We start from the raw sequence: 8,023 nt of genomic DNA on the forward strand, positions 1-8,023 counted from the left end.
TCCTTTATTTGTTTTTATTAATTTACTAACATATTTATTTCTCTTTTTCTTTTAGATTTTTCTTCTTCACATTTGTCATACCTTTGTCAACTGATTCAAGCACTTCTCAACATAACAGTTTAGGTTCAATATTATAAACTATCTCATCTTTAATTCATCTATCTTATTAAATTTAATTCACTTCATTTGACACAATCATAACTTAATTACTTATTATTCATTACAAAATTCAAATATATAACATGTAATACATTAGTAATTATACATATTAACAAAAATTCTCTAATATAATCTACTTAATGTATAATATTATATTTTTTAATAATCAAACATCTCAATTTATTTTTTTCACCTGAAATAAACTTTCTAGCGGTTTTCAAACAGCTAGAAAATGAATAAAAGAGGGACAAATTTCATAAAATTGAAATACCTGCCACATTTCTAGCGGTTAATAACCGCTAGAAATGTTTTGGCGCCAATTACAAAATTTTGATTCCTGGTAAAATTTGATTTGCTCCGAATTTTCTAATTATGATGCCAAAATGAAAATTTTTGTTTTTCAGCAAAATGAAATTTCACTCAGAAGTTTCTAGCGGTTAATAAACTGCTATAAATTTTTTAGATCTTTCTAGCGGTTAGTAACCGCTAGAAGTTTCCACCTCCGGTACTTGTTTTTTCTAGCGGTTATTTTAACCGCTGGAAGTTTTCTGGCATTTTGACCACACTGTGTAGCGGTTCACATAACTGTTAGAAATTCCTTTCTAGCACTTGATTTTCCAGCGGTTTGTGTAACCACTGCAAATGTTGTTTGTGGCGGTTATAACCATTAGAAAGGTCATATTTTAACCGCTACAAAATATATGTTTTCTTGTAGTGAACTCATGTGCTTGTGGTTTACGTTTGATGGCGAACAATTATCCAAACATATAAGTTACATCACGCTTCTCATATAATTTTAATTTATAAAGTTAGCTAAGATAAAAATAGTTTTTATAAACATTAATTGTTTTGAATCATCGACCTCGATGACTGCAAGCCTGCAACCTCACAGTTCCATTTTCCAAGTCAGCGATGATTATCTTGACCTTTATCAACTGCCCCTTCAAACGACCCATCCCTTGCTTATAAGCTCTCATGACCTCCACCACAGCTATACGGTGTTTGCTGGGATTTCAATCAGTGTCCTTGTGTAAGGCATAGCCAGGAGGGGATATATGTGTGTGTAAGGGCTTAAGCAGCTGTAATTTAGTATATGTTAAGGTACATTCAACATCCTGAAATATTTTTTTGGGTGCATCTAATACTTAAAGTATTTTATAGTGTATCCATCATCTTAAAATATTTTTTAGATACATTTAACACCTTGAATTATTTTTTTATCTTGGTGTTGGATGCACAAAAAAATATTTTATGGTGCTTGACACATCTAAAACAAAAACTCACTTTAGGCTATTGGGTGCATCAAGAAATACTTCACGGTATTGGATGCATTTAAAAAAATATTTTAGATTTACAATGTTAAATGCATCGCAAAATATTTTAAGATACTGTTATATCTGAAAAAATATTTTAAGATACTAAATGTACGTTATTCTTCAGTATATTTAATTTTATATTTTGATATTTAGTTCTTTACTTCTCTTTAATGGTTATAAGTTTTTAAATTTTTTTAATAAATATTGTTCCTTTGGATTCCTTCACTCTTATTCTTTTATTTAAAATACTAGACTCGTGTAACACATGCATTGGCAGGAAATGGACACAGGTTTAAATAAAAGGCACTTCCAACACAGCACATCTCGATGTTGTGCTAAAGACAAGCATAAATAAAGTTAGGAAAAAAAGCCCTTCTCTATCATTATCATGAGGTTTTAAGGGTGTGTTTGGATGAAACCAAACCGTGGTTTGGAAAAGTGATTCTGGAGAATAGATTCTGGAAAAAATAGATTCTGTGAAGAATAGATTTTGTAAAAAAGTGATTCTGAGAAGTGAGAGTGTTTGGATAGTTGTTATCAGAAGCACTTTTTATATATACAAATTACTAAAAAAAAGACATAAGTTAATATGATAATTACAGAAAAAATAGATTTTATGATATATTTTAATTTGAAGAAATAAAATTGTTAATAATATGTTTTTTACCAACATAATTAATAATACATAAGATAATATAATTAATAAATAATTAATGTCTATATATATTTATAAAATATAAGATTAAATATATTTATAAAAAAATATGTTTATAAAAAAAATAACAAGATACATATCATATAGGCCCACACACTCTCCCTTTTTTCTCCAAAAGCAAAAAAATTTTGCTTTTTCCAAAACCATGGTTTTGGAGTCAAAACCATGGTTTTGGTTTTTGAAGAGGCTATTTGGGTAGCATTTTTCCCAAACCATGGTTTGGGTCCCCAAACCATGGTTTGGGTCCCCAAACCATGGTTTGGGGTGCTATCCAAACAGAGCCTAAATCTCTCTCATTCCTTATTCACTGTCTTCTTCATCTTTAATTACTTCGATCACTTTTTCTTTCTTTCAGCATCTGCACGGATCTGCCTCCATGGTCGGAGCTCTTTTCCACCCCTATGGAACCTCCACGGTTCATTTATCATGCAGATCAGATCTCCGCCGTTCCGCTTGCCGTTGAAGCTGACCACGGCGGCGCAAATCACGCACGCCCACTCTTCTTCTTCCTTGGCTTCTATGCACGCAGACATTGAAGCCCATCTCATGCAGGCTAATCCCATGAAGGAACCTCTCGGGGTCTTTGAGCCCATGCACCATTTGGCCTTCACAGCCCCAAGACCTACCGTGCCGGCGCTCTGTTTGGCAGCTTGCGGGCTCGTCGGCGGCCATCAGGATCGGACCTTGCCCTCTGCTACTAATGCATGCAGTCGCCTATACTCACGAGCAACTACCATTAACAGATCGGCCCAGGCCCAAACCCAAGGGCCACCATGTGTACGATCCGAATATAGAGCTTCTTATCGGAGACGGAATGATGGCATTCGCGTTTGAACTCTTGGCCAGATCCAACGTCCCGACCCGAGACGATTCAGATCGGATCCTGCGCGTGATAGTGGAGATCTCACGTGCGGTGGGTTCGGAGCGCTTGGTGGAGGGCCAATACCGTAAATTCATGAGGACTCAATTCGAAGGTGAAGCGAATGTAAAGGCAGAGGCAGAGAAGGGCGAAGGTGGTATGCACGCATGCGGAGCTGCGTGCGGGGCAGTGTTGGGAGGTGGAACCGAGGAGGAAATAGAGAAACTGAGGAAATATGGGTTTTATGTGGGCATGATACAAGGGTTGTTGCAGCGTGTTGAAAAGGCAGAGAAAGGGTCAAAGAAAAAACTGGCGGAGATAAGGAATTTGGCACTTGAGAAATTGGAATTCTTTGAGGGGAGAAACATTGATGTCATTTCTTGCTTCATTGATGTTTGAAGAATGATGTTTCCACAATATAATATATGAATCAGAATAATTTTATGGTGTGGCAGCGCGAAAGTCTTCTTATAAATAAAAAGTAATTAACATGTTTAGTTCAGCTTAAAATCTTAAATTATTAGTTGCTAGATTTCTAATTAAAAAATAGGTTAATATAATTTTTGATCCCTTAAATTTGGGTTCATTTTGATATTAGTCCCTAAACTTTTATACTCATGGTTTTGATTCCTAAAATTTAATCCATTAGTAAACATTAGTTCCTAGTAATAAAATGCTGTTAAGTTTTACTGAGATGGCATAAACGGTGTTGGTTTGGATGATGTGATTGGACTTAGCAACATGACTTGGCATGATGAGCTGACTTGGACATATAATTAAATTAAAAAAGGAGCCTTATTCAGAACGCACGCACATGACAAATTAGAAAGAAAGATGCGCTCTCTATATTTTCTTCTCCATTTCCATCGAAGAGCTCGTCCCTCTGCTATTAGCTGTCGGGGTGCTTGTCGCTCTGTCTGATCTTTCCTCAACTTTCCGGTGCAAATCTTCTCCTCCATCTCCAAGTTGTCCTCCCTATCCTCTCCTTCTTCATCTGCCTTTTTCTCCCATTTGTGAATTGCGTGGAGATAAAGTAAAGAGTGGCGCTCTACCTTCTTTCTAGGTTCCATTCCTCGTTCCGTTAAAGAGCTCCCATCTCTTTGCAAATTATTTTGTGTATTGCTCCTATCTATACGCAACTATGCATTCTTCATCACCTCCCTCATCAGATTGTTTCTTTCACCTACCGCTGTGTTGTCGCTGGCTTGTCAGATCTACATAGTCAGATCTTGCCTTCCAACATCACCCCATTCCTATTTTTCTCTTGTTCCTTCCACCTTCTAGTTATAGTTACCTATATGTTTTTTCTTCTCTGTCTTGTCGCTTTCTTTGTTTCTATTTCTCTTTAGCCGTCGTTACCTTCTATGTTCTCCGTTCTCTCTCCAATCAACTCCATCTGTTGTTGCTATCTCATTCCTCTGCTGGTTTTTCTCCTTCTCGTGGGTAGATATGCTAGTTAGCTCTTGTGTCTGATATTCTCTCTTCATTTTCTCTTAAATTCTTAGGTCTATTTTTTTACTCAGATCTCTATTCTAATTTCTAAGACTCCGATGACCGCATTATTGACATTGTGAGGAAGTGACTCGGGTTCGTTGTTAGCGAGATCGCTGTAATACGAGCGACCTAGGAGTTCGGAAATGGTGGAAATGCAAAAAAGATCACAGGCGTCCATGAAGAAGCCCATGCCGGCGATCACTAGGATGGACGACTGTAACGTGAAGAAGCTCCTCTATTTTTTTTCTCCTTTTAATTATATGTCCAAGTCATCTCATCATGCCATGTCATGTTGTTAAGTGACAGGCCATGTCGTGCCAACTAACACCGTTTGTGCCATTTCAACAAAACGTAACAGCCTTTTAGGGACCAATGTTTGTTGACGGATTAAGTTCTAGGGACCAAAATCACATGTTTGAAATTTCAAAGACCAATATCAAAATAAGTCCAAATTTAAGGGACTAAAAATTATATTAACCCATAAAAAATTATAATATAAAGTAAGTGAATCAAAAATAGAATTAATGATTAATACTTCTCTATTCGAATAAGAGCTAATTGGAAAGTTGGTTTTGATTAAAATTGATGTATAATTACAAGAATATTTTAGGAAAATCATGCTATATTTATTTAACTAAAATTTAGGAAAATCAGGAGTTTATATTTATTTATCTAACCAATTTATCTAATTTATTTAATAACCACCACTACTATAGAAAAAGCTAACTGTAGTGCTTATTTTTTTTTTTATAGCATTTTCAAAACGCTAAATTGAAATTTGCTACGAAAGATGTTGGGAAGAAGCTGTAGCGCTTCTAAAAGTACTACAAATTTTTTTTTAAAATACGGTAACTTTTTGTAGCCCTTTCCTAAGAAAGCACTACATAAGAAGCATTTCTTGTAGCGCTTGGTCAAGAAAGTGCTACAACAAGTTATCATTTCTATAGCTAGAAGTATTTTTGGTTTAAAAAAATTAATTAATATTTTGCAGCACTTTTTTAATGAAACGCTACAGAATATATAATTGTTTAAAAAAATTATTTTCTATATAATTTCCAAAACCATATTTACAGAAACTTTACATAAAAATTTCTCAACTGCCAGCAAAATTTAGAGATCAAATACATACAATAAAATTCTCAGAACAGCATAGCTAATTAATTAGCAAACTTATATCACTACTATGTATATTAACAATAGTTGCGAACAAGATCTATCTAATTCTAATTTGACAATATAATTAATACATCTAATAGTGATGGTTACACTTACTAGCATTATATTTTTGTTTAGTTCTCAACTAAAGGCAAAACATAGAAGAGAAGCTATAGAACAACCCACTTATATAAAGTATTGTAGGAACACATATCTACACCACTCTTCAATGACTTCATTTACTTGGTTGTTAGTGCACTTTCATAATACTGCTTAATAATTTACATAGCCAATTAAAATCGCTAAAAATTAACTATTAGACAATAATTAAAGTTAATAAACAATATAAAGTTAAAGTCAAGAATAAAAGTTTGATCGTGAGTAATAATATCCTTTATGAATCTTATAATATAATAACCACAACCATTATTATTGGGTTGGAAAGGGCACCATAGCAATATCGTCAAATAGTTAAATCAATTTATGAATGCAAGTGGTTTATTTTCAAAACTTGAGTAAATTTAAATAAATACCTTAATTTCTTCAACACATAGCTTTTTACAGTGTCAGGGGCTTTAGAATAACTCAATGACGTGGAACCCCAATGGCCAATCAATGCACTAATAAAATAAAGTTGAAAGTAGATTGGTTCTTCAATATACACACATGTGCTTGTGTGGACACTTACCTATTGTAGAGCCTTATCATGTTAGGATGGTCTCTTGGTTCACCATGCTCTAAATGATCTAGATAGTAAATAAGGGGACCCAAAGATGCCACTGAATTGATCCCAATCAATATCCAATTTTGCTCAAACCCTAGCCCTTGATCTTGTATGTGTGTGGCTTGCTGTTGGCCATTCATTTAATCTTTTCTTATGATCTTGCCAAGTGAAATCAAGATTGACAAGTGTCTCATGACATCATCTAGCCTTACATCATCATGCTTACATCAAGTATGCCATGTGTCTCTCTTTTTTATCTACACTTCCATCTAACCATACACATAACACCTTCTCCTCCTATCTAACCATACATATAATCTCTTCCATGTCCCTTCATCATTTTGACATTAAATAGGGAGTACATTAATAGAAAATTCGTGCAGAATGTAGCCTCCAGGTATTCCTCCACCTATCTTATCATTAGGCATCATATCAGGTATTTTCCCGAGTCCTGACCTATCCGGGACCTTCGAAACATGTTCTGACACTATTTTCTCATGTCAAATAAGTCCACATAGCATTATATATGCTTGCCATGAAGGGAGAAACATTCTTGCATTTGCTTTTTATTAAAATATTCAATCATATTTATTTCGAAGTAAAGTTGACTAAATTCTTTCTACCAGTCCATAACTTTGAGAATCTATCTTTGGGTACCAATATTGTTTATTCATCATAGGAAATTTCTCTAATTTTTCTTAAGTCAAAAGTCAACCTCTAGACAGTTTACTTTATTTTTTTTGGATAGTGTATAAATAGGCTTTAAATTTCATTAAACCCAACCTTTTCGCTTTCTGGGGACAGAGTTGTTTTTAAAACCTGTGATAATTCCTCAAGTATTATTCTCTATTTTCTCTAATTATCTGAAGCATCCTCGTATTTTAAATAATTCAATTCTAGCTAATATTCATAATTAGCCAAAACCTTGGAATTCTATCAATTTGCTCAAGGGGTATTTTCATCATTTTTAACCCCTTACAGGCCTTTGAATCTCATTCCTATTTTTTAAAAGTATTCATGCTTACTTTCCATCACTACCCTTTTCAGCCTGAAACTTTTTAAATTTGCGATTAGGTCCCTGCTCCGGTGTAGTCTTAGGAATCGTCTCACTAAGGTTCCCAGCATAATCTTTGGCCCTTAATCACCATAACTCCTTATTCTAGACCCCCCAAGACTTCACCGGAGTCTCTATCTTCCTCTTTTCTTAGTCCTAGAAAACTTTCTCTTTGCGATTTGGTCCCTAAGAATTCTTCTGTACTTTTAGAAAACTTCTGGGACTCCTGCTACAAGAGGTTTGATAGCCTGCCTATTTCAGGCTAATTCTGGTACTTCTAGGCCTAAAATTTGGGATGTCACACTAGCAAAATGGCTTTAAGAATATTTAAAAGCTAGTTATGCCATTTAGGGACATTTTATGAGAAATTCAAAAGAATACCTCCGAGTTGAGTTATGATTTGAAAAAATTCATAGATTTTCTCCAGAATTAAAGGAAGTTTATGGAAGTTTATGGTATAGATAGATAAATTTTTGGAGCCTTGGATTGAATAAAATACTATAATCAAATATTAAATAATTCTGTCTCCCTAAATAGGAGGCAAAGA

General features: G+C 34.4%; 1 pseudogene; it reads left to right on the plus strand.

Annotated features, from left to right (window-relative positions):
- Positions 1-2,589: 2,589 nt before the first annotated feature.
- Positions 2,590-3,496, plus strand: LOC114715958 (heterodimeric geranylgeranyl pyrophosphate synthase small subunit, chloroplastic-like; annotated as a pseudogene).
- The last annotated feature ends 4,527 nt before the right edge of the window (positions 3,497-8,023 follow it).

The sequence above is a fragment of the Neltuma alba genome, unplaced genomic scaffold (genome assembly GCF_004799145.2).
Source record: "Neltuma alba isolate B1F8T4 unplaced genomic scaffold, ASM479914v2 tig00011631_pilon, whole genome shotgun sequence".
NCBI classification, from domain to species: Eukaryota; Viridiplantae; Streptophyta; class Magnoliopsida; order Fabales; family Fabaceae; genus Neltuma; species Neltuma alba.